General features: G+C 42.2%; 1 protein-coding gene across 1 annotated transcript in view; it reads right to left on the bottom strand.

Moving 5' to 3' along the window:
* The window catches only part of LOC115167572 (kinesin-like protein KIFC3), a 68646-nt gene extending 48421 nt beyond the window's left edge, over positions 1 to 20225 (bottom strand). The window contains exon 1 of the mRNA XM_029722145.1: positions 19500 to 20225. The gene's annotated coding sequence lies outside the window, so the exon portion shown is untranslated. The remainder of the gene's footprint in view (positions 1 to 19499) is intronic.
* Between the last annotated feature and the right edge of the window lie 1423 nt (positions 20226 to 21648).

A 21648-nucleotide genomic window follows, 5' to 3' on the forward strand; every position in this document is an offset into this window, starting at 1 on the left:
CACGAAACAGGGAATATATCTCCAAGGTTTGTCAACTCTTCTGGGCATCTACCATGGTAACAGTCAGACTCACGAGATACTCACAAACTATATATTTCTGACTGACACACACACAGACATGGCTTAGTGCTGAGAGAGGGACCTCGGGCTGTTGGGGCGCTGCTTCAGATATGCAAACACAGACCTGCTAAAAACCAAATACGGTTGTGTGTGGTCGGAGACCTTCACCTCTGACCCGGGGTGCTAGTCACACAGGTAGTGACTAGCACATGTCTCCCTCTCCTCCCTGCTGCTGCAACCACCACAGAACATCAGTGTTTATCGAGCTGTCAGAGCTGCTGAAACTGCAACATAATTACAGCCATTTCTGACTAAAAGGTTCTGCTACTGAAATCCCTCATTTGTTTAGGAAAAACATTCCCTTATTCCCTCAACAATTGCTCTCTTTACGTGAAATGTATGCATCAAATGCACGTGACCAATAGGGCCTGACCTATAGCCTATCATAATCACATCAATAAATAGGTTATAACAAACTCCGAAAATCATAACACATTGACAGAAAAATAGATGCAGAGGACATGACAAAATCAACTCCAAAACAAGGGAATGTTTACTGGTTGCTCAGGAGGTAAAGGGGAAGTCAGATGCATGGAATACATTTGACTAGTTGTGGAAAATACTGGAGATCAAGAAAAAGAAGGTAAGGAGCAAGCGCTGCATGCATATTATGTTTGCCAAACAGGTGCTGTTAGATTACAATCACATTTTGGAACCATGTAAATAGGGTTGCAAAGGGTAAGACTCCATCAAATCATCAGCGCTCCCTCTACTTCAATTCAAGGTGAAAATGATGATTCAGACACCTTATCGATAGCAACAGATCATGGTCCTTCTGGAATCAGAAGTTTTTTTGACTCAATGGAGGAACGTAGTCAAAGAAATGCTGATGAATGTCTTGCTCGAGCTGTGTATGCAACTGGTTCAACTCTGATGCTCATAGGCAATGAGTATTGGAAGAGATTTCTGAATGTTCTTCGCCCAGCATACACCCCTCCAACCAGACATGATTTATCTACTAAATTTGCTGGATGCAGAGTTCAACATAGTTCAAGTGAAGTTCAAGCAAATCATAGAGAAAGCAGACTGTAATTGCAATCGCCTCTGATGGGTGATCAAATGTTCGTGGGCAAGGAATAATTAACTACATCTCCACCCCTCAACCAGTGTTCTACAAGAACACAGACAAGACACACCGGTCTCTACATTGCAGATGAGCTGAAGGCAGTCAATGACCTTGGACCACAGAAGGTATTTGCACATGTGACAGACAATGCCGTCAACAGGAAGGCTGCTTGGTCTAAAGTGGAGGAGCCCTACCCTCACAGCACACCCATTGGCTTTGCTGCTCATGCATTGAATCTGCTCCTCAAGGACATCATGGCACTGAAAACAATGGATACACTATACAAGAGAGCCAAGGAAATGGTTAGGTATGTGAAGGGTCATCAAGTTATAGCATCAATCTACCTCACCAAGCAAAGTGAGAAGAATAAGAGTATCACATTGAAGCTGCCCAGCAACACCCGTTGGGGTGGTGTTGTCATCATGTTTGACAGTCTCCTGGAGGGGAGGAGTCTCTCCAAGAAATGGCCATATCACAGTCTGCCAATATGGACAGCCCCATCAAGAGGATCCTCCTGGATGATGTATTTTGGGAGAGAGTGGTAGGCAGCCTGAAAGTCCTGAAACCTATAGCAGTAGCCATTGCACGGATTGAGGGAGACAATGCCATCCTGTCTGATGTTCAGACTCTGCTTGCAGATGTAAGAGAAGAAATCCATACTGCCCTGCCCACTTTACTGTTGCTCCAAGCAGAGGAAACTACAGTTTTTGAAATACATCTAAAAGCGTAAAGACTTCTGCCTGAAGTTCATACACGCCGCAGCGTACGTTGGACCCCAAGTATGCTGGAGAGAGCATCCTGTCTGGTGCAGACCAACAAGGCCTATGGTATCATCACCACCGTGTCTCACCACTTTGGCCTGGATGAGGGCAAGGTTTTTGGCAGTCTGGCGAAGTACACTTCCAAGCAAGGGCTTTGGGATGGAGATGCAATATGGCAGTTGTGCCAACATATCTCATCAGCCACCTGGTGGAAGGGACTTTGTAGATCTGAGGCTCTTTCCCCAGTCTCAACGTCAACAGTGAAGAGGCGACTCCGGGATGCTGGCCTTTTAGGCAGAGTTGCAAAGAAAAAGCCATATCTCAGACTGGCCAATAAAAAGAAAGATGGGCAAAAGTACACAAACACTGGACACAGGAACTCTGCCTAGAAGGCCAGAGTCGCCTCTTTACTTTTGACTTTGAGACTGGTGTTTTGCGGGTACTATTTAATGAAGCTGCCAGTTGAGGACTTGTGAAGCTTCTGTTTCTCAAACTAGACACTCTAATGCACTTGTCCTCCTGATCAGTTGTGCACCGGGGCCTCCCACTCCTCATTCTATTCTGGTTAGTGCCAGTTTGCGCTGTTCTGTGAAACGAGATCTTCAGTTTCTTGGGAATTTCACACATGGAACAGCCTTCATTTCTCAGAACAAGAATAGACTGACGAGTTTCAGAAGAATAGTCTTTGTTTCTGGCAATTTTGAGCCTGTATTCAAACCCAGAAATGCTGATGCTCCAGCTACTCAACTAGTCTAAAGGCAGAGAGTTTTATTGCTTCTTTAATCAGGACAACAGTTTTCAGCTGTGTTAATATAATTGCAAAAGGGTTTTCAAGTGATCAATTAGCCTTCTAAAATGATAATCTTGGATTAGCTAACACAATGTGCCATTGGAACACAGGAGTGATGGTTGCTGATAATGGGCCTCTGTACACCTATGTAGATATTCCATAAAATCTTCTTTAAAAAAAAAATAGAAAAAAAAGCTGTTTCCAGCTACAAGTCATTTACAACATTAATAATGTCTACACTGTATTTCTGATCAATTTGATCTTATTTTAAATGGACAAATAAATGTGCTTTTCCTTCTAAAATAAGGACATTTTTAAGTGACTCCAAACTTTTGAACGGTAGTGTACATACAGTACCAGTCAAGTATGGACACACCTACTCCTTCAAGGGTTTTTATTTATTCATTTAGACTATTTCTACATTGTATAATAATTGTGAAGACATCAACACTAATGAAATAACACATGGAATCAAGTAATAACCAACAAAGTGATAAATCTAAATATTAGTTATATTTGAGATTCTTCAAAGTAGCCACCATTTGCCTTTGACAGCTTTGCACACTCTTGGCATTCTCTCAACCAGCTTCACCTGGAATGCTTTTTCAACAGTCTTGGAAGGAGTTCATATACTGAGCACTTGTTGGTTGCTTTTCCTTCAGTCTGCGGTCCATCTCATCCCAAACCATCTCAATGTTTTATGAAGTGAAATAAAAGATCCCAGAAATGTTTTGTACAGAAAAAAAGCTTATTTCTCTAAAATGTTGTGCACAAATTTGTTTACATCCCTGTTAGTGAGCATTTCTCCTTTGCCAAGACAATCCATCCCTCTGACAAGTGTGGCATATCAAGAAGCTGATTAAACAGCATGATCATTACACAGGTGCACCTTGTGCTGGGGACAATAAAAGCCAGTCTAAAATGTGCAGTTTTGTCACACAACACAGATGTCTCAAGTTGAGGGAGTGTGCAATTGGCATGCTAACTGCAGGAATGTCGACCTGAGAATTTTCAAGATAAAGCTCATTTTCTCACACATTTCAAAACAGAGATAGCTCAAAAGCGAAGAACAAATAATTACAACTTATTTTTAAAGAGCACAAGCTCTTCTTTAACATGACACCACATTCATGTCAATAAGAAAAACTCAGTCTTCCATTGTGTAAAGACGATTTGCAGATTTGATTATTTTTTTTACTAATATTTTTTAACTAGGCAAGTCAGTTAAGAACACATTCTTATTTTCAATGACGGCCTAGGAACGGTGGGTTAACTGCCTTGTTCAGGGGCAGAACGACAGATTTTTACCTTGTCAGCTTGTGGATTCAATCTTGCAACCTTACGGTTAACTAGTCCAACGCTCTAACCACCTGCTTTACATTGCACTCCACGAGGAGCCTGCCTGTTACGCGAATGCAGTAAGAAGCCAAAGTAAGTTGCTAGCTAGCATTAAACTTATCTTATAAAAAACAAATCAATCAATCATAATCACTAGTTAACTACACGATTGATGATATTACTAGTTTATCTAGCCTGTCCTGAGTCGCGTATAAATCGATGCGGTGCGCATTCGCGAAAAAGGACTGTCGTTGCTCCAATGTGTACCTAACCATAAACAATGTCTTTCTTAAAATCAATACACAAGTATATATTTTTAAACCGGCATATTTAGTTAATATTGCCTGCTAACATGAATTTCTTTTAACTAGGGAAAATGTGTCACCTCTGCAACAGAGTCAGGGTATATGCAGCAGTTTGGGCCGCCTGGCTCGTTGCGAACTGTGTGAATACTATTTCTTCCTAACAAAGACAGCCGACTTCGCCAAACGGGGGATGATTTAACAAAAGCGCATTTGCGAAAAAAGCACAATCGTTGCACGACTGTACCTAGCCATAAACATCAATGCCTTTCTTAAAATCAATACAGAGAAGTATATATTTTGAAACCTGCATATTTAGCTAAAAGAAATCCAGGTTAGCAGGCAATATTAACCAGGTGAAATTGTGTCAGTTCTCTTGCGTTCATTGAACGCAGAGTCAGGGTATATGCAACAGTTTGGGCCGCCTGGCTCGTTGCGAACTAATTTGCCAGAATTTTACGTAATTATGACATAACATTGAAGGAAGGTTGTGCAATGTAACAGGAATATTTAGACTTATGGATGCCACCCGTTAGATAAAATACGGAACGGTTCCGTATTTCACTAAAAAAATAAAAGTTTTGTTTTCGAGATGGTAGTTTCCGGATTCGACCATATTTCTGTGTGTTTATTATATTATAATTAAGTCTATGATTTGATATAGCAGTCTGACTGAGCAGTGGTAGGTACCAGCATGCTCGTAAGCATTCATTCAAACAGCACTTTCGTGCGTTTTGCCAGCAGCCCTTTGGAACTCTTCAAGCATTGCGCGGTTTATGACTTCAGGCCTATCAACTCCCAAGATTAGGCTGGTGTAACCGATGTGAAATGGCTGCGCGCTAATAGCGTTTCAAACGTCACTCGCTCTGAGACTTGGAGTAGTTGTTCCCCTTGCTCTACATGGGTAACGCTGCTTCGAGGGTGGCTGTTGTCGATGTGTTCCTGGTTTGAGCCCAGGTAGGAGCGAGGAGAGGGACGGAAGCTATACTGTTACACTGGCAATACTAAAGTGCATATAAGAACATCCAATAGTCAAAGGTATATGAAATACAAATCGTATAGAGAGAAATAGTCCTATAATAACTACAACCTAAAACTTCTTACCTGGGAATATTGAAGACTCATGTTAAAAGGAACCACCAGCTTTCATGTTCTGAGCAAGGAACTTAAACGTTAGCTTTTTTACATGGTACATATTGCACTTTTACTTTCTTCTCCAACACTGTTTTTGCATTATTTAAACACAATTTAACGTTTCATTATTTATTTGAGGCTAAATTGATAGTATTTATGTATTATATTAAGTTAAAATAAGTGTTCATTCAGTATTGTTGTAATTGTCATTATTACAAAAAAAAAAAAGAAAGAAAATCGGCCGATTAATCGGCAATGTCTTTTTTTGGCCCTCCAATAATCGGTATCGGCGTTGAAAAATCATAAATCGGTCGACCTCTACTAAGCACACAGCCAACACAATGCAGGAGTGGCTTCAGCACAAGTCTCTGAATTTCCTGGTGTGGCCCAGCCACAGCCCGGACTTGAAGCCGATCTAACATCTCTGGAGAGACCTGAAAATAGCTGTGCAGCGACACTCCCCATCCAACCTGACAGAGCTTGAGAGGATCTGCAGAGAAGAATGGGAGAAACTCCCCAAATACAGGTGTGCCAAACTTGTAGCATCATACCCAAGAAGACACAAGGCTGTAATTGCTGCCAAAAGACACTTCAACAAAGTACTGAGTAAAGGGTCTGAATTCTTATTGTAAATGTGATATTAAAATGAAACTGAAATGGATTCTCTAAACGCACACAATATGGGGTATTGTGTGAAGATTGATGTGGAAAAAAATCTATTAAATACATTTTAGAATAAAGCTAACAAAATGTGGAAAAAGTCAAGGGGTTTGAATACTTTCCGAATGCACTATATAGTGCTCAATATGTTTGGAACATCAAATCACAATAACATCACACTATCGAATCGCAATACATACAGTTGAAGTCGGAAGTTTACATACACTTAAGTTGGAGTCATTACAACTCATTTTTCAACCACTCCACAAATTTCTTGTTACCAAACTATAGTTTTGTCAAATCGGTTAGAACATCTACTTTGTGCATGACAAGTAATTTTTCCATTGTTTACAGACAGATTGTATCACAATTCCAGAGGGTCAGAAGTTCACTTCACTGTGCCTATAAACAGCTTGGACAATTCCATAAAATTATGTCATGGCTTCAGAAGCTTCTGATAGGCTAATTGACATCATTTGAGTCAATTGGAGGTGTACCTGTGGATGTATTTCAAGGCCTACCTTCAAACTCAATGCCTCTTTGCTGACATCATGGGGAAATCAAAAGAAATCAGCAAAGACCTCAGAAACAAATTGTAGACCTCCACAAGTCTGGTTCATCATTGGGAGCAATTTCCAAACGCCTGAAGGTACCACGTTCATCTCTACAAACAATAGTACGCAAGTATAAACACCATGGGACCACGCAGCCGTCATACCGCTCAGGAAGGAGACGCGTTCTGTCTCCTAGAGATGAACGTAATTTGGTACGAAAAGTGCAAATCAATCCCAGAACAACAGCAAAGGACCTTGTGAAGATGCTGGAGGAAACGGGTTCAAAAGAATCTATATCCACAGTAAAACGAGTCCTAGATCGACATAACCTGAAAGGCCACACAAGGCAAGGAAGAAGCCACTGCTCCAAAACCAACATAAAAAAAGCCAGACTACGGTTTGCAACTGCTCACATGGCTAACGATTGTATTTTTTGGAGAAATGTCCTCTGGTCTGATTAATTTTTTAGTGACAGAGGGCAGTATTCGGAAATTCAGATGAATGATGTGCCCAAATTAAACTGCCTGCTACTCGGGCCCAGAAGGTAGGATATGCATATGATTAGTATATTTGGATAGAAAACACTCTGAAGTTTCTAAAACTGTTTGAATGATGTCTGTGAGTATAACAGAACTCATATGGCAGGCAAAAACCTGAGAAAAATCCAACCAGGAAGTGTGGAAATCTGAGGTTTGGAGGTTTTCCAAGTGATTCCCTATCCAGTATACAGTGACAGTGTTCATTTTGCACTTCCTAAGGCTTCCACTAGATGTCAACAGTCTTTAGAATGTTGTTTCATGTTTCTACTGTGAATAGGGAGAGAATAAGAGGTCCTGGAAGTAGACGACAGAGAATGACGTGTTCAGTGGCGCACGCTCCCGTGAGAGTTAGCTGTGTTCCTTTTCTTTTCTGAAGACATTGGAATTGTCTGGTTGGAATATTACTGAAGATTTATGATAAAAACATCCTAAAGATTGATGCTATACATCATTTGACATGTTTCTACGAACGTAAATAGAACTTTTGACTTTTTGTCGTGAAATTTTGCGCGCGCTTCCAGCGTAGTGGACTAAACACGCAAACAAAAAGGAGGTATTTGGACATAAATGATGGACTTTATCGAACAAAACAAACATTTATTGTGGAACTGGGATTCCTGGGAGTGCATTCTGATGAAGATCATCAAAAGTAAGTGAATATTTATTATGCCATTTCTGATTTTAGTTGACTCCAAAATGGCGGGTATCTGTATTGCTTGTTGTTGTTGTCTGAGCGCTGTACTCAGATTATTGCAAAGTGTGCTTTCGCTGTAAAGTTTTTTTGAAATCTGACACAGCGGTTGCATTAAGGAGAAGTGTATCTATAATTCTTTGAATAACAGTTTAATATTTTATCAACGTTTATGATGAGTATTTCTGTAAATTGATGTGCTCATTCACCGGAAGTTTTGGGAGGCAAAACATTTCTGAACATTACACGCCAATGTAAAATGGGGTTTTTGGATATAACTATGAACTTTATCGAGCAAAACATACATGTATTGTGTAACATGAAGTCCTATGAGTACCATCTGATGAAGATCATCAAAGGTTAGTGATTGATTTTAGCTGTATTTCTGTTTTTTGTGACACCTCTCCTTGCTTGGAAAATGGCTGTGTGGTTTTTCTTGTCTCGGTGCTGTCCTAACATAATCTAATGTTATGCTTTCGCCGTAAAGCCTTTTTGAAATGTGGTTGGACAATGTGGTTGGATTAATGAGAAGTGTATCTTAAATGGGATATAATAGTTGTATGTTTGAGAAATTTGAATTATGAGATTTTTGTTGTTTTGAATTTGCCGCCCTGCTATTTCACTGGCTGTTGAATAGTGTGTACCGCGGGTGGGACGTTAGCGTCCCACATTTCCCAGAAAGGTTAAACAGAAATAGAACTGTTTGACCATAATGACCATCGTTATGTTTGGAGGAAAAAGGGGGAGGCTTGCAAGCCGAAGAACACCATCCCAACAGTGAAGCACGGGGGTGGCAGCATCAAGTTGTAGGGGTGCTTTGCTGCAGGAGGGACTGGTGCACTTCAGAAAATAGATGGCATCATGAGGTAGGAAAATAATGTGGATATATTGAAGCAACATCTCAAGACATCAGTCAGGAAGTTAAAGCTTGGTCGCAAATTGGTCTTCCAAATGGACAAGACCCCAAGCATACTTCCAAAGCTGTGGCAAAATGGCTTAAGGACAACAAAGTCAAGGTATTGGAGTGGCCATCACAAAGCCCTGACCTCAATCCCATAGAAAATGTTTGGGCAGAACTGAAAAAGCATGTGTGAGCAAGGAGTTCTACAAACCTGACTCAGTTACACCATCTCTGTCAGGAGGAATGGGCCAAAATTCACCCAACTTATTGTGGGAAGCTTGTGGAAGGCTACCTGAAACGTTTAACAACGTTTAAACAATTTAAATGCAATGCTACCAAATACTAATTGAGTGTATGTAAACTTCTGACCCACTGGGTATGTGATGAAAGAAATAAAAGCTGAAATAAATAATTCTCTCAACTATTATGACATTTCACATTCTTAAAATAAAGTGGTGATCCTAACTGACCTAAAACAGGGAATTTTTACTTGGATTAAATGTCAGGAATTGTGAAAAACTGATTTGAAATGTATTTGGCTAAGGTGTATGTAAACTTCCGACTTCAACTGTATATAGTTTCATATCGCAATATTATTTTGGTCAATATTATAGCGATACTTTGACTCCAATTATCGACTTGTAAAAAATGCTGGGTTGGCTGTACCTGCGGGTCATGGCTAGAAGGGCTGTAACTTATGTCAAATTAAACTTAAATTTAATTTTGGGGAATTCTGGCTAATCCCATTCTACGCGTTGCCATACCTCTAAAATCATGTCGTTGTCACGCCTCCCATGGAGATCTGGAGAATTTTGTATTGCCAGAAGTGTGCTCTATACACAAAATTAACAGACATCAACATCTTTTGATGGGGTTTTAAGCTGCGATTTCCTGGCCATCCACACGCACTGTTGCACCTACAACACTAATCTAGTTAGTACTATTGGAGCTCCCCTCAAGAAAGGCATTTTATTGACGGGTTGCACTGATTTACACTGGGTTCCCAGCCCTATTTAGCCATCTTTCTACCATGGACTTTGCCAGGCTTCCCATTTTAGTGAAGCCTGTTCCATTACGAGGCTAACCCTTTTCCTAATCTTAACTTATTTTTCCTAACCTGCTACGTTAATTATCCTAACCTGGTGTTTAAGTTCTGCTAACCTGCTACGAAAAGTCAAATTTGACCAAAGCTGAATCCCATCTAGTCAAAAGCGTACCTGCTCCAGAACTACAGTATTTTTCATGCTGCAGCTTGTTCTCCATCTTTTTAAATAGCGAGCCAGCATGTTTTTTTTCACTTTTATTTCCATGACTGATCAAAACTAAATTCTTATGCTCTTTTGTCTAGTGTGTAATATGTTTGGTTACATCAAAATCGCAAAAAATGAATACAATCGCAGTACATATAGAATTGTGATAATCACAATACATATCGTATCGGGAGGTCCCTGGCAATTCTCAGCCCCGACACACACACACACACCTCCCGTCTCCTCGCCTCAGAACACAGCCTGTCTCTCCACACTTTCACTCTCTAACCTACTGCTTGTGATGCCTCGCGGCAAGGATAGGCAAGGAAAATCAAATCAAAGCGCCGAATACAACAGGTGTAGACGTTACAGTTAAGCCCTTCCCAATGATAAGGATTATGTACTGAACAAAAATATAAAAGCGCAACAATTTCACTGACTTACAGTTCATGTAAGGAAATCAGTAAATTTATTAGGCCCTAATCTATTTCATATAGACTGGGCAGGGACTCAGCCATGGGTGGGCCTGGGAGGGCATAGGCCCACCCACTGGGAGCCAGGCCCAGCCAATCAGATTGAGTCTTTCCCCATAAAAGGGCTTAATTACAGAGAGAAATAATACTCAGTTTCATCAGCTGTCCGGTTGGCTGGTCTCAGATGATCCCGCAGGTGAAGGAGCCAGATGGAGGTCCTGGGCTGGCACGGTTACACGTGGTCTGCGGTTGTGAGGCCGTTTGGACGTACTGCTAAATTCTCTAAAATGACGTTGGAGGCGGCTTATGGTAGAGAAATTAACATTAAATTATCTGGCAACAGCTCTGGTGGACATTCCTGCAGTCAGCACACCAACCGCACGCTCCCTCAACTTGAGACATCTGGGGCATTGTGTTGTGTGACAAACCTGCACATTTTAGTGTGGGCTTTTAATTGTTCCCAGCACAAGGTGCACATGTGTAATGACTAATGATCATGATTTTTAATTAGCTTATTGATATGCCAAACCTGTCAGGTGGATGGATTATCTTGGCAATGGAGAAATGCTCACTAACAGGGATGTAAACTAGTTTCTGGGTTCTTTTATTTCAGCTCATGAAACATGAGATCAACACCTAACATTAGTGAAACACGATATAGTCGGCGAACATATCGGAATCGGCCAATGTCTAGTTTAACGTCCGATGTCAAAGCTGACGTGCATTCCTATATAACAAAGATACATGATGTAATGACGCCATGTAAAATGTTACGCTATACGTGCAACACAGCATTCCTAAACTAGCCCACAATGTCTGCTGTATGGATCGAGCAGTCAACAAGTTAAGCAGTCATTTGAAAGAGTAACAAAATTTCAGCGAGACAACTCAAAGGCAAAATCCATTAAAGTCAAGATAACGGAATTCATTACCCTTGACAATCAACCATTCTCTGTCGTGGGTGATGTTGGCTTTCTCTGACTGGTTGAGTGCCGGTTAACACTACCAAGTGCGCTATTTTTCCGACGTTGCCCTCCCGGAGTTACACAGTAATACCGTCACTGCTATTAGCTTCACGTCATACATACTATGGAACGCCGTTTGGGTCTTTGCATGTCAAAAAATATACAGTAGCACTCTCAAAGCTGTACAAAAAAGTCTGCAAACACGATGTGAACGATGTGTTTACAATACCATGTTGGTAATAAAGCATAATTTATTCGACCGCAACTTCTGGGGTAGCTGGCTTTAGCTTGGTACCTAGCTAGAACCAATACAAACAGCCTGAAAACAATGACCAGTAGAAACTGCAGTTATATTCGTTATTCTTAGCAATGATTTAGGAATCCTTGTGAGTAAGTATTAGCTAGGTTGCCACTTGTTCGCCTATTGAAATTGAACTTCAGTTCATGAAAATAAATAGCTAGCCAGCTACTTAACCCTTTTGCCAAAAGCTAACGTTATAAGCAGCCAACTAGCTTCATCTGGCTAGTGACGCTCGACCGGACCGAGTTATGTGTTGCGAAGCTAGCCACAATAAGGATTAGGCACAATAATGGAATTTGCAGTTTGCCTTCAAAATAAAATTATGTCATTGACAGTGATGCAAATTAATACAAATAGTATAATTATGCTATACTTTTATTTTGAAGGCTAACCGCAAAGTCTCCTATTGTGGCTAATCCTTACTGTGGCTAGCTTCACATAGATGGGTCCGACCACCATTAATCAAATAAGAACCATCTTATAAATTAGGGTTATTTTAGATGACACCTAGCTATATAGTTAGCTAGAAACGACTGAACAAGTGAACAACGAAACAGCACAGCAAGTAAGTGAAATAGGTTTTGACTATGTTTTACTGGTAATGGCGACATACGTAAATGCCAATAAAATAACTTTTTGGTCAGTGTGGTGTGTGTGTGTAACCTTTATTTAACTAGTAAAGTCAGTTAAGAATAAATTCCCCGGCCAAACCCGGTCGACGCTGGGCCAATTGTGTGCCGCCCTATGGGACTCCCAATCACAGCCAGATGTAATACAGCCTGGATTCGAACCAGGGACTATAGTGACGCCTCTTGCACTTAGATGCAGTGCCTTAGGCCGCTGTGTCCATGTGTGTGTGTGTGTTAACTATTCAACTGTTCTAGAATGCTTAAAAGGCCGCAAAAATGTTAAATATCGGTGGCGGGTTTTTTTTGGCAAGGAAAATATCGGATATCGGTCAAAAATGTCATATCGGTGCATCACTACTTTACATGTTGCGTTTATATTTTTGTTGAGTATAATAAAAGAGAAAAATAGTAACAAGAGAATTAAAATACACAAGAATGGAGCTATATTCAGGGAGTACAACTACCAGATCACTATGCAGCAAAACATATAAAGTGACTAGGCATCAGGATATATAATAAGAGTAGTAAGAAGAGTAGCAGCAGCATATGATGAGTGTAAAAGTGTATGTGTGTTTTGTGTCGGTATGCACGTATGCAGTGTATGTGTGTGGGTTTTGTTTCAGTGTAATGTGGTGTGATTGAGCGTGTATATAGTGCAGGGGTCTAGGACTCATTTTGCACGGGGACCGCACTTGGTCTTCAACAAGGTCCGGAGGGCCGCAATGAAAATTGGTTATATTTGCTTGCTGTCAAAATGTGCAAAAGAATTGTCCTCTAGCCATCGTTTTTGGAATTTGAGACACTCACTGTCATTTTAAAAGTATACGGAGTTTGTTCCACCCCCCAAAAACATGTTTTTTTTTGTATTTACTCAAACCACCCACGGGCCGGATTGGACCTGCAGGCCGTATGTTTGACACCCCTGATATAGTGTAATGTTCTAACTCACGCTCACACTTAAAATAGCCTAGTCATTTTCTTACTGTGTCTTATAGCAATTAACATGCAGAATGAAGTTAGGCAGTAATCCGCTGTGGGCAACATGGCATGAACATTTCCTAATATAAAATCTACCCCTCTTTCATACACAGTTTAATTGGGCCAGATTAGCTACAGCTGAACTGAGGCTCTGCTGTCGTTTACACATCTTCTCTTGTTCAGAATCTAATCCGATTTAAAAGTTGTGTTGAAATGACCATGAGACTAAGTAGGATGAAGTTGTCAGTTTCCCTAGATCAGGGGTGTCAAACTCATGTTGACACAGGGGCCGCATTCGGTCTTCGATGAAGTCCGGAGGGCCGCATTGAAAATTGGTTGCATTTCCTCACCATCAAAATGTGCAAAAAATAAAATAGTACTTTATCCATTGTTTTTCAATTGCAGATGCTCCCTGAAAAGCAGCTACCTGAGCTGCTAACCGATCGCTGCAGCTGTACATAGTCCATCTGTAAATTGCCCACCCAATCTACCTACCTCATCCCCATACTGTTTTTATTTTATTTACTTTTCTGCTCTTTTGCACACCAGTATTTCTACTTGCACATCATCATATGCTCATTTATCACGCCAGTGTTAATCTGCTAAATTGAAATTATTCGCTCCTACGGCCTATTTATTGCCTACCTCCTCATGCCTTTTGCACACACTGTATATAGACTTTCTTTTTTTTTTACTGTGTCATTGACTTGTTTATTGTGTTATTGGCTTGTTTATTGTTTACTCCATGAGTAACTCTGTGTTGTTGTCTGTGTCACACTGCTTTGCTTTATCTTGGCCAGGTCGCAGTTGTAAATGAGAACTTGTTCTCAACTAGCCTACCTGGTTAAATAAAGGTGAAATAAAAAAAAATGTATTAAAAAAATGTCATAAAAAATGTTTAAAAAAAAGAGAAGGTATATTTCACTCAAACCACCACCCAGGGGCCAGATTGGAACCCCTCGTGGTCAGTTTTGTGATTCACCTCATAATGAATTGCGGGAAGATAAACTGATCCTAGATCTGTGCCAAAGGGTAACTTCTACCCTGAGCATGTCATCCATGTAGGCTAACCAACATCAGTGCCAAGAGACTGTAGTCCATCTGTGTGACAGACACTGCAGCAAACAGCACCACCTACTGGTTCTGGTCATGTTCACATTCTACGATAATATGCTTCCAATCAGAGCCGTTACATAATGCCTGAATGCATGGAGAAGTCACAACATGCCATCCTTTATATGATGAAAGGGAAAAAGTGGTTCACACGCCCCACTCTTTAACCTCATCATCTCCACTACCGCAGCAAAACAAGTCAAACCGTCCAGGACTTATTTAACAAACAGCCTACAATAGAGCACCAAACCAGAGACTGACTGTGATCCAAACAAACACTATCCTCATGTGTGAGCTCACGCACGCTTGTGCACATGGCACATTTCTGAACAGATTTCCCCATACAGTGTCTTTGGCAAATATTTAACGGAATACATTGTCTGATGTGTAGCTAGTAGCCACGCACGCACACAAGCACGCACGCACACAAGCACGCACGCGGTTGGAGCTACATAATCACTCTGTATGACATGTAATTTCCACGAGCAGACTCTTATTCTCTTTACAGCCTGTGACTCAACCAGCCCATCGTCTGGAAACCACAGACTGTGTGTGTGTGTCTGCTCTCTGTCTCCACACCCTCCCAGCCTACACTGGTGTCTTGTCCAACTATACCTTGCTTGGGGGACCATGATTATTATAATTGTTTTTATTATTTAACAAGGCAAGTCAGTTAAGAAGAAATTCTTATCTACAATGACGGCCTACCAAAAGGCAAAAGGCCTCCTGTGGGGACGGGGGCTGGGATTAAAAATACAAATAAAAATATAGGACAAAACACATCATGACAAGAGAGACAACACAACATAAAGAGAGACCTAAGACAACAAGATAGCATGGCAGCAACAAGATGGTAGCAGCACAAAACATGGTACAAACATTATTGGGCACAGACAACAGCACAAAGGGTAAAGACAACACATTACGCAAAGCAGCCACAACTGTCAGTAAGAGTGTCCATGATTGAGTCTTTGAATGAAGAGATGGAGATAAAACTGTCCAGTTTGAGTGTTTGTTACAGCTCATTCAAGTCGCTAGCTGCAGCGAACTGAAAAGAGCGACCCAGGGATGTGTGCGCTTTGGGGACCTTTAACAGAAGGTGACTGGCAGAACAGGTGTTGTATGTGGAGGATGAGGGCAGCAGTAGATATCTCAGATAGGGGGGAGTGAGGCCTAAGATCTAGAGGGGGGCAGAATTGTGTCGCCATCTCTATGGGAGTCCAACATAACATATGAACGGTCTAAGCAGTTCCCACAATAACAGTCCGAACAACTAGAGACTTAGCAGACATGCCCTGACCATCTTCCCTCACATCAACATGAAATTGAATTAAAGCGGTGTAATCTTTCTCAGCTATGCAGGTCTAACAGAGAGGGGTAGGGTCAATGTGTTCTGCTCGTGACTCCTGCCTCTGGAATGCCATGCCAGTGATGACGCGAGGAGATGTACTGTAGCGAACATGGAGAACATGGAGAACAAAATGGAATGTCCCTGTACTCTGCGCTCTAGCGGTATGTATTTTACAAACACAGCCCCCTCTGGTGCAGTAACAACTGGGAGGGCTTTTAAAAACAATGGTCTGTCAAAATAAGTCCGCCCCACATTGACTGAGCTATTACATTTTCTAACAGTAAGAAGGGAAGGATGTTACACACAGTTACTCCATTACCCAGCGTGTAGAAAAATCTGCTCCGATGTCAAATCAAGATCACTGTCCCTGACACTTGTTTGTAATTTTTTTAAAGGATAACTCATAAATAAACTCTTCTATTTTTAGATCATACATCCGTTCATTGGCACGGTCTGTAAAGACGACTAGACACACCCTGGTCTCTCTCAACAAACATAAATAACTTATTTACATAAGTATTAGCTCAGGCGCATCCTGTTTCCGTTGGTCATCCTTGAGATGTTTCTACAACTTCATTGGAGTCCACCTGTGGCAAATTCAATTGATTGGACTTGATTTGGAAAGGCACACACCTGTCTATATAAAGGTCCCACAGTTGACTGTGCATATTAGAGCAAAAAACAAGCCATGAGGTTAAAGGAATTGTCAGTCGAGCTCCGACGAGACAGCATTGTGTCAAGGCACAGATCTGGGGAAGGGTACCACCGAGACTCTTCCTAGAGCTGGCTGTCCAGCCAAACTGCGCAATCGGGGGAGAAGGGCCTTGGTCAGGGAGGCGACTAAGAACCCGGTGGTCACTCTGACAAACCTCCAGAGTTCCTCTATGTAGATGGGAGAAACTTCCAGAAGGACAACCATCTCTGCAGCACTCCACCAATCAGGCCTTTATGGTAGAGTGGCCAGACTCAAGCCACTCCTCAGTAAAAGGGACGAGAGTCCGCGTGGAGTTCGCCAAAAGGCACGTAAAGGACTGACTGAGAAACAAGATTCTCTGGTCTAATGAAACCAAGATTGAACTCTTTGGCCTGAATGCCAAGCGTCACGTCTGGAGGAAACCTGGCACCATCCCTACGGTGAAGCATGTCGGTGGCAGCATCATGCTGTGGGGATGTTTTTCAGTGGCAGGGACTGGGAGACTAGTCAGGATCGAGGCAAAGATGAATGGAGTAAAGTACAGAGATATCCTTGATGAAAACCGGATACCCGAGACACACTTCAATTTGCATACCATCCCAACAGATCCACAGATGACGCAATCTCAATCGCACTCCACACTGCCCTTTCCCACCTGGACAAAAGAAACACCTATGTGAGAATGCTGTTCATTGAACACTAAGCTGTAGTCAACGCCATAGTGCCCACAAAGTTCATAGTGCCCACAAAGCTCATCACTAAGCTAAGGACCCTGGGACTAAACACCTCCCTCTGCAACGGGATCCTGGACTTTCTGACAGGCTGCCCCTAGGTGTTAAGGGTAGGCAACAACACATCTGCCACGCTGATCCTCAACACTGGGGCCCCTCAGGGGTGTGTACTTAGTCCCCTCCTGTACTCACTGTTCACCCACGACTGCGTGGACACAACAGTGGCAGGCCTGATCACTGACAACGATGAGATAGCCTATAGGGAGGTCAGAGAACTGGCAGTGTGGTGCCAGGACAACAACCTTTCCCTCAAAGTGAGCAAGACAAAGGAGCTGATTGTGGACTACAGGAAAAGGCCGGCCGAACAGGCCCCCATTAACATCAACGGGGCTGTAGTGGAGCGGGGTCCAGAGTTTCAAGTTCCTTGGTGTCCACATCACCAATGTACTATCATGGTCCAAACACACCAAGACAGTCGTGAAGAAGGCACGACAAAACCTTTTCCCCCTCGGGACACTGAAAAGATTTGGCATGGGTCCCCAGATCCTCAAAAAGTTCTACAGCTGCACCATCGAGAGCATCCTGACCTGTTGCATCACCGCCTAGAATGGAAACTGTTGGGCATCTGACCATAAGGTACCACAGAGGGTAGTGTATATGGCCCAGTACATCACTGGGGCCAAGCCTCCTCCCATCCAGGACCTATTTAATAGGCAGTTTCAGAGGAAAGCCCATACAATTGTCAGAGATTCCAGTCACCCAAGTCATAGACTGCTTTCTCTGCTACCGCACGGCAAGCGGTACCAGAGCGCCACATCTAGGATCAAAAGGCTTCTTAAGAGCTTCTAACCAAGCCATAAAATTGCTGAACAATTAATGAAATGGCAACCGGACTACTTACAATGACACGCCCCTCCATTTGTTTTGTACACTGCTCACTGCTGCTACTCGCTGTTTATTATCTGTGCATAGTCCCTTCACCTCTACCTACATGTACAAATTACCTCAACCTGTACCGTCACCGGTACCCCCTGTATATAGCCTCGTTATTGTTGTTATTGTGTTAGTTTCTATTATTTTTTACTTTAGTTTATTTGGTAAATATTTTCTTAACTCTTCTTGAACTGCACTTTTGGTTAAGGGCTTGTAAATAAGAATTTCACAGTAAGGTCTACACTTGTTGTATTCGGCGCATGTGACAAATAAAGTTTGATTTGCTCCAGAGCGCTCAAGACCAAAGCTGTTATAAAGGCAAAGGGTGGCTACTTTGATGAATCTCAAATATATTTTGATTTGTTTAACACATTTTTGGTTACTACATGATTCCATGTGCTATTTCAGTTTGTCTTCAATATTATTCTACAATGTAGAAAATAGTAAGATAAAGAAAAACCCTTGAATGAGTAGGTGTCCCAAATTTGACTGGTACTGTACATAAATGTAATTTCAGTTTTTTATAAATTAGGGGAAAAAAATTGTATAAACCTGTTTTTCCTTTGTCATTATGGGGTATTGTGTGTAGATCGACGAGGGAAAAATACTATTTAATAAGTTATAGAATTAGGATGTAACAAAATGTCAAGGGGTCTGAATACTTTCCGAAGGCACTGTGTGTGTGTGTGTGTAATGTAGTGTGATATAATTTTTATATGAGTGGGGGCGCGCGCGCGCGCGCGCACACACACACACACACACACACACACACACACACACACACAGTTCAGCACTGAAATGAAAACGCTGAGAACATTTTATTTGACAGAAGAGGGAGGCTTTTTGACATGCGTGGAAACGACTGGAATGGTGTGAACCACAGCTGTTTTCAGTGAATTGGATGTGCTCCGTTGCAGTGTTCTGTAAACAACGGAAACAAAACGGAGCAATTTGATAAAGTGGCTTTGGGCTGTAGTCTAGGGCGCCTTGCCAAGTAGCCTAATATTGATAGTCAATATCACTAATTAAACTGCACGACCACGCTGCCAAATCAGTGTGCAATTCGCGGTTTGACAAAATTGTTAATACAAACCAACATTATTTTGACATGGCAACTACAATTTATTGTGTGAGCAAATCTTAAACAATTTACTATAAATGGCGAAATTGAAAGCAAGCAATGTGCTAGAGGAAAGGAAAATAGTGCAACGTTTGTAACTCTTACCTCTCGGTCCAACACGCGAAACCTCGCCTTGTTATTTTATCCGTACATTTCCCAAATTGACAAAATAAATCAACCGCACATAAAGTGTCAATCAAAAAGCGGTTGGACTGTGTTGCAGAGTCCAAAACCCTGAAGTAGCCTATTCAGAGTTAAGTTTTTCTTTTTTTTCGGTTGCGTCTCCTCGCGATTTGGAGTGGAATTCACCAGCTGACAGCGCTTCAGAGACAGTGACGTAGGTCAGACATCGCCGCGTTCAAACCAACTCGGAAATCTCAGACTTCTGACTTCAGTGCGTTCAAGGCAACTATGTACTCGGGAAAAGACAAGTTTAGATTGGGAAAAACAGTTTTGAACGGTCATCCACGTCGGAATTCTAAGTCGGGAACTTGAGCATCTTTCTAGAGAGCTTCAACTTTCCCAATGACCGACGTCATGATTTGTCCTAGGTTATTTTCGAGTTCCCAGTTGTCCTGAAAGCACCAAAAGAGAGAGACGTTTGACAGATGTTTAACCCGTTGTATTGTTGCTTGACCGCTGACCAATCTCACACAACTGTTTGGAGTAAATATCTTAACGTTGTACTCGTTTATCCAAGAACAATACTTGAAGAAGCAGAATGCAGTCACAGTATATGCACACTAACCTAACATTGCAGGCATAAATACACGCCTGAAACTAGATCCCCTACATACTGGTCTTGACGTAAGAAAAACTAAACTGGGGGAAAAAGCGGTTATCTTCTGCTCTGTTCCACCAATCCAGTGGATGTGGAGTTAAACTACAGTATCGCCTTGTGTAACCGATGTGAAATGGCTAGTTAGTTAGCGGTGGTGCGCGCTAATAGCGTTTCAATCGGTGACGTCACTCGCTCTGAGACCTGAAGGGGTTGTTCCACTTGCGTTGCAAGGGCCGCGGCTTTTGTGGCGCGATGGGTAACGATGCTTCGTGGGTGTCAGTAGTTGATGTGTGCAAGGGTCCCTGGTTCGAGCCCAGGTTGGGGCGAAGAGAGGCACGGAACATACACGGTTACACTTGCTAACGTTCAAAAGCGGAAGTCGTGTCACAGGCTCTCTTTCCATTTCACCTGAAAACCGGAACATCCGGGACTCGGCAAATGATATTTGGCAACAGAATAGATTTTCCCTCAGCGTGTTTCCTTGCCTTTCTCAATGGTCCAAAAAATTACTGCTAATGTCCTGTTTAGCAGACCAGTCAAAAGCTCAAAACTAAAGAGAAACAGTTGTCAATATGCCCTGAAATGTCTTAATTACCAACCAGTGGTCTTAATGCAAATCAGATGAGGCCAAAATGGAGATGAGACCAAAATGGAGCTCTTTGACATCAACTCAACTCGCCGTGTTTGGAGGAGGAGGAATGCTGCCTATGACCCCAAGAACACCATCTCCACCGTCAAACATGGAGGTGGAAACATTATGCTTTGGGGGTGTTTTTCTGCTAAGAGGACAGGACAACTTCACCGCATCAAAGGGACGATGGACGGGGTCAAATCTTGGGTGAAAACCTCCTTCCCTCAGCCAGGGCATTGAAAATGGGTCATGGATGGGTATTCCAGCATGACAATGACCCAAAACACACGGCCAAGGCAACAAAGGAGTGGCTCAAGAAGGAGCACATTAAGGTCCTGGAGTGGCCTAGCCAGTCTCCAGACCCCATAGAAAATCTGTGGAGGGAGCTGAAGGTTCGAGTTGCCAAACGTCAGCCTCGAAACCTTAATGACTTGGAGAAGATCTGCAAAGAGGAGTGGGACAAAATCCCTCCTGAGATGTGTGCAAACCTGGTGGCTAACTACAAGAAACGTCTGACCTCTGTGATTGCCAACAAGGGTTTTACCACCAAGTACTAAGTCATGTTTTGCAGAGGGATCAAATACTTATTTCCCTCATGCTCTCTCTAATTCTCTCTTTCTCTCTTTCTTTCGTTCTCTCGGAGGACCTGAGCCCTAGGACCATGCCTCGGGACTACCTGGCATGATGACTCCTTGCTGTCCCCAGTCCACCTGGCCATGCTGCTGCTCCAGTTTCAACTGTTCTGCCTGCGGCTACGGAACCCTGACCTGTTCACCGGACGTGCTTGTTGCACCCTCGACAACTACAATGATTATTATTATTTGACCATGCTGGTCATTTAT

This window comes from Salmo trutta, chromosome 29 (assembly GCF_901001165.1).
Source record: "Salmo trutta chromosome 29, fSalTru1.1, whole genome shotgun sequence".
Classification (NCBI taxonomy): Eukaryota; Metazoa; Chordata; class Actinopteri; order Salmoniformes; family Salmonidae; genus Salmo; species Salmo trutta.